Source organism: Hibiscus syriacus, unplaced genomic scaffold (assembly GCF_006381635.1).
Source record: "Hibiscus syriacus cultivar Baekdansim isolate YM2019G1 unplaced genomic scaffold, ASM638163v2 tig00111191_pilon, whole genome shotgun sequence".
In the NCBI taxonomy this organism is placed as follows: domain Eukaryota; kingdom Viridiplantae; phylum Streptophyta; class Magnoliopsida; order Malvales; family Malvaceae; genus Hibiscus; species Hibiscus syriacus.
Window position 1 is genome coordinate 1,124,646 of NW_024063010.1, and position 6,514 is coordinate 1,131,159.

General features: G+C 36.3%; 1 pseudogene; it reads right to left on the reverse strand.

Moving 5' to 3' along the window:
• Positions 1 to 1,801: 1,801 nt before the first annotated feature.
• Positions 1,802 to 5,485, reverse strand: LOC120155434 (annotated as a pseudogene).
• Positions 5,486 to 6,514: the final 1,029 nt, after the last annotated feature.

A 6,514-nucleotide genomic window follows, 5' to 3' on the forward strand; every position in this document is an offset into this window, starting at 1 on the left:
AGTGAAATGAACGAAATTACAACATGTATCCGAAACTCAGAAGTGTCTAAATTAATCTGGAAAACTCTGAAGTAACCGGGATAGACTTGCGTGCTAAACAAACTAAGTAACCTCAATGAATGAGGATTTAATAGGTGATTGGATGAGTTTGGAAACACTGATAACTATACATGATGAATTGTCTTTATGGGTCATGAATCATGAATTAAGTACGTCTGTATTTTTTGATATCGTTGAAACGTGGAAATGAAATAAAGACCATAGGAAGATCTATTCAGCAATGATTACGAAGATGATTTATGTACAAGAATTGTTAGTATTAAAGAGTGAATACTTGGAAAGGTAATAAATTGACGGGTCGACACGCATTAGTTCTGAGAGTTGTTCAGTTCGAATAGTTCGATAAACCGATCGATCAACATGAATTGTAATGTATGGAATCTCCGTTTCTCTTTTATTAGCTCAAGTCACTCTGGTTATTCCTGAACGCTTTCCTGATGCACATGAATCATAGTGGAATTCTAAAGTATCAACTTTAAATGTCTGATTAGATCGGTTAGTAATCGATTCTTTCCAATAGGACCTTGTTCTTAGAATCCGATCAAATTACACGAGCTTCATGTTATCCTTACCGATAATTACAAAATATCTCTGAAAAATACTTGGATTCTCTAGTGTGTTCCCTAAGTACTATTTAATTATTTTATCTGTTTTGAAATATGGTATACTGAAATCTATGGTGTACTGCTTATTGATACACTGACTTACTGGTATTGATTTATAGACTATGACTGATATATGACTATTGGTTTTCACTGATATATGATAACGATGATTACGGATTTATGGAAATAATGCTTACTGCATAAATGGTATTTTGAAATACTAATTTTGGGTTGGATTGAATTACGGAGGTATAGCTCTGATCAAGCTAGTAAATCTTACGGACCTAATGTGACTCTTGGGTAGAGTCACGGGCCCCAAGATGATCAATTAGGTTGGCTCCTTTTTGCCGTGTGCTTAGGGTAAGCCCTATGGACTTACGGGCCTAAGGATACAGGCCCAAAGCCTATCCTTAGTGGCTTCCTTTTTGCTGTGTGCTTAAAGTAAGCCCTACGGACGTAGTTCTGAGGAACTGCGGATGGTGTACATGAAAAGGATTTAAACTACAAGTTTCAAAAGTGAAACTTCATTATGATTTTATAATGATTTACTGAACTATTACTCGTTTATTGTACCTACTATGATTTTATTGTAATGTTGGAACATACTAGACATCCTATTCGATCTCATGAAAACTTGATACTATGAATGTTTCCTATGAACTATGATCTTCATGGTTTCTACTCGATGAACTACTAATGGAATCCCAGATTATCTTGCAAACTGGTATACATTTGATTCAATAAGGAAATTATGGCTTCACATTTTTTTGAATGTCCTTTAGCATCACTAGGTAGTTACGTATTACTGAGCTTTCCGAAACTCAATCTATTACTCACCATTTCAGGTTAAAAGATTGTACCAGTACAACTATCAACATCAGTAAGAGAGTTCTTCCAGCGTTACTTGCAGAGTATGGTACATGTGATTAGGGGGCATGTAGATTGTATTTTTTTATATCTGAGTTTGAAAAACCTGTTTTATTTCTGAATAATAATAAATCATTTTATGATTTGACATGTTGTAAGAAAATTTTTAAAATTTCCACTATTTTTACGGTGGGTCGCTCCGGTAGCCCAAATGTGACACTCCAGATCAGATCGGGCTATCCGTATCAGTCTGAGGGGGTTACACTTAGGCACCCTAGAAATCTTTCTAGAAATAAATGTGTTCAATGAGAAATGACAGAAAAAAGGTTACCGACCTCGTTTGTGTGTCCATGGGAACTATGTTTGTTGCCCGACATTCCATAGAAAAAACAATCCATTTGAAGAAACAAAAGATAATCGATGAACCGTCTCAGCTTGTAGATCTATCCTTTATTGCAGTAAATCTACAATGTTTTCAACAACATAAGAAATGGAGGTTCTCCATCTTCTTTAACAATCTGTTCATGGTAAATATCAAAGTCCACATTAGAAGGTTAAAAGGAAAGAGAGTTGAATTGCATCTCATACGGTTGAATTACAACGGAACATATCACAATCAAACGGAATGTCACAAGAGAGCTCACAGATAAATCTCATGAATTCTTTATAGAGGTAAACATATTTCATGTATACATCTTTAAAATAAAAAAAATCATTTGCAAATTAATGAGTTTTACAATTTAATCTCTTGGTTTTATATTAAAGATATTAACATTAAACTGAATACAACTTTTATGATTTTTATAATTTATTTTACAGTAAAACCCCCGGTTCGACCAGGAAGTGGAAGTACAACTTGTACAGACTCTGATGGTGATGAAGATCTCAAACATAATTTTATTCTGGTATAAACATAGCTAGAAGATTTAATATGAATATCAAGTAGAATCCCCTAAAGAAAAATCTATGACATGGGCCTTATGCTTGATTGAAAATAATATAATAAACAGCATAGCATATTTAGTTAAATTCACCAAATAACCATATATATATTACCTTAATAAAAGGATTAATAATTACAATATGGTATTTCTAACACATCTCATGGTATCATATCTTTAAACATAGATATACAGTTGCCAGTTCTTAAATTTTATTTAAGATCTTAAATCAGAAGCAAACATGTCATAGAATATATAACATAACCCATACTTGGACATGAAAACAATAAACAAATACTATAAAGTCCAAAACATCAAAAACATTAATCCATACCTTCACAGGGGTATCCTTCGGCAGACCCACTTGAGTTAGAACATCATAACCAATTTGGTTCCAGTCAATATCTACTCTATCCCCCACCACACTGCCGCTAACTGAATTGAGCTTTCCTGCTGATGAAAACACCTTCCTATCAAAAAATATAGTATCCTATCTTCATTTTTGCCTATGGTTGTACTTGGTAAAAAATTGAAAAAGCGGATTTTGAATCTAGATCAGTTCTATTAAATTTCATCAACTTCTTTATACTTGGCCAGCGGCATACTAAAGGCTGAAGTACACCAGAGCAAGCCGGAATAGTTTCCCCCATCCAGTTTGGAACAGCACATGCGAGACAATCCTTAGGAGAAGGATTTCCTGGACTTTCACAAGCATTAACAAAAGTAGAGTTCGTATCACGTGAGTCAGCATCAGCAAGTCTACCCGGAGATATCATCAAACTGGAACCTTGAATCAAAATATCCCCACCATTTCTACCACCACGCTTGGAGTCAAAGACAATTTCAAAAACTAATTCACATAATGAGTTATTATTGTTATTTATACAGAACCCATCTTGCTTGACAAGAAAACATGACCGATCATTTGTGTTTCTAACATTATCACTCACTACTGGTAGCTTTAGAGACTTTGACAAACTGTCTCGGCGTTCAGCAAGAGAAGGTGAAACCTTTTTTAGTCGTGATGATGCTGATTGAGAACAAGGTTGAGAAGTGAGATTGAGGTGCCAATTTTTGAGTAATTAAATTTAGGGTGCGACAAAGTTCGAGGTGAAACAAGAGACAAGTTAGAAAAGTTGGACAAAGTTGAAGAGACCGGAAGATAATATGAAATAGATGAAGGTTAATCGAGAGAAGATTCCGAAGGGTAATTTGAACAAGTGCTGAAATCGGAAGAGATGGAATCTGGTGAGAGATAAGGAAGCGAGGAGGATGAAGACAGATGTCAACGACGGTAATGATGCATGAACGATCATCATAGAATCTGAATAAACCCTGGAGATCAATATGTTTGGTGCCGAAACAAACTCCATTATTCCAGAGGCAAACTTACGTTGAAGCATACTCCAATTGGTTTCTCTTGCAGGAAGGTGGGTTTCGAATTCATTCTCGGATGAAGCAAACGGAGGGACAAAACCCCCCTTTATAGCCTTCTCGAAAATCTCAAAATCAACATTATATGAACCCACTTTCCTCTCACCAGGGCAAATCATAACTGCTGACCCCTATCTCGACTATTATTGGTCCCTGCTCTCTTTCATACCGAACAATCTGACAAACAACACCTCGTGCATCCCTTTCCATGATAGATTCACAGTTTTTACCAATCCAAATATATTGCAGAAGGTATATGAACAATAAATGTACCTCGAGAATCCAGACCAGAAGGAGATGGATCATTTAGCATTTTAGCGACTAGGTGCAATTCTATACATCCTCAATAAGGAACTGAGGCTCAACGGCAATGCATGGACCCTCTTTTGACACTGTAATAACTGGCACGCGTAACCCATATTCGGATCAGCAATTCCTCTAGCAGCTTTTACATACTGAAAAGCATCATCGAAACTTTGTGGACCTCTGTCCACATAAGATACGCTATCACCAATGATGTGGACCTCGATTCGCCCTGGCAGAATGAACAAAAACTCTTCCAGCCAGTTCTCGAACATCCTCGAAATAGTCAAAAACATCATAAAGTATGCTAGTAATATCCTCTGATGGACTATCTTGCAACCATAAAGTTCTGTACACAAAATCAGCCTTGAAATACCCCGGACAAACGAAGCCGACACAATTTAAAACATGAGTAATACCATTCTTTTTTAGTATTTTCCTGTCCTTTGCAACAGCATCTCCAGTGAGATAAATATGTTCTGCCACTTTTGAGCATTCTTTATCGAAGAAAGCTATCTTATACCTCTTTAAAAGCCCACCATTCTTATCATTATTCCATTGAATTGATGATAAATCAAGCTTTATCCTCTCACCACTCTTGTTCCCACTTGGGGTTGGTGGCTGCGGCCACTCACCAAGGTCATCAGAACCAGCTTTCGACCATTCATCCAAACTCTTCCGTTCAATTGACAGTGGCTGCAAAGGTGGCAATCACGACCTCAGCTTATAATTCTGTTGCGAACGTGGAGTTAAAGGAGGAGGAGGAAACCGACCAGTTCGTCCATTATTATTACCATCATTACCATTAGGATCTTCTCCTAGCTCTTTGTCCTCGGTTAATGGAATTTGACCACTCGTCCTGGAAGAAGAAAATGAAGCCGAACGCCAAAACATTTTCCGCGAACTGGAAAGCTAGCATGATGAGGCCCTAGGACTAGCAGGAATATCCTCTTTGCCCACCATTTCCACTGTACAATGACTTTTAGTAATATCGCAAGAGAAATAAGAAAAAAATCCAAGAAAGCTCCCAAATCTTTATCCACAATAAAAACCTAATAAGTTCATCAAACAAATATGACCCAAATCCGAAAACCAAATAAAAACCCTAATGCTTCACTATTTTCACCATGCCCACTTTCAATACTTCAATAAAAATCGAAGGCAAAATATAGAAACCTGGAAGAAGAAAAAGAAACTTGGAAATTAAAAATAAAAGAAAATAAAAAGCTTACTTGAAATGACGAGTGAAGATAGCAGAAGTAGAACTAACCCAAATATGAAGAAATCAAAAACTCATATAGGTCAATCATGAAGAACAAGTGACTGCTAACACAGAGAGTAAAGAGTAAATCGAAATCCCGTCTTCGCAAATAGAATAACAGAAAAGAAAAAGTAAATAAAGAAACAAAGAGTTCAATAGAAAGAAAATAAATTAAAAATGGGATACCCAATCTGTAAATCTATCTGTGCAATTTTACAAAAAATATAATCAGTTTTCTTTTTCAAAGAAAAATTAAACATGAAAGAAGGGCATAAGAGAAAGAGATAAAAAGAGAGATTTGAGACTTACAGGGTACTCTTCAACTGTAGATGCTGAAGCAGAAGAAGAAAATGCCAATGATTTCTTCTTGGACCTGGGGAATCTGGCCTGACGTCGTTCCCATTATCCCTTATCTTGTGGTGTCGTGAGATATGGTTTCTCATTTGCTTCGTAATTTCAGAGATAGAGAGAATAGTCGAAATCTAGCCTCAACTGTATTACGACACTCAACGAAGTTATTTAATATTCGAAGATACTGAGTGAGCGCCAAATTATCATACTTATACGGTAATAATATCCCTCCAATCAGTTGGAGAATATATGCTCGAGCCACAAAAATAACCTCGTCCTCGGTAGTATCGTTGGTCACTTAGAAGTTGGGCTCCATTCACGTCATTCATAACAGATATCCATCGATGCACTCGGATGGTGACATCTTTTCCAAAACTTCATAGACCAACGTCTTGGGCTAGTAATTGTTCCGCCTCACCACGAGGCTCCATTCACGGAAACACCGAGTTGGTAAACATCGTCTTCCAAAGAAATCGTCACTTCACTAGTGAAAGTATGATGAAGAAGCCATTGAAAAGTGGAAAGGATGAATGATTAAGGGATTATAGCAGTCTTTTTCAATGATTTTTTATTTTTATTTTATTAGAGCTGGTCGTAAAGGGAATGCCTTAGGTGCGGTAGTTTTAATATATGGAAGAAATATGTTATTGGAAATATTATTATTTTTTAATATTTTCGATAAATTGTTACCT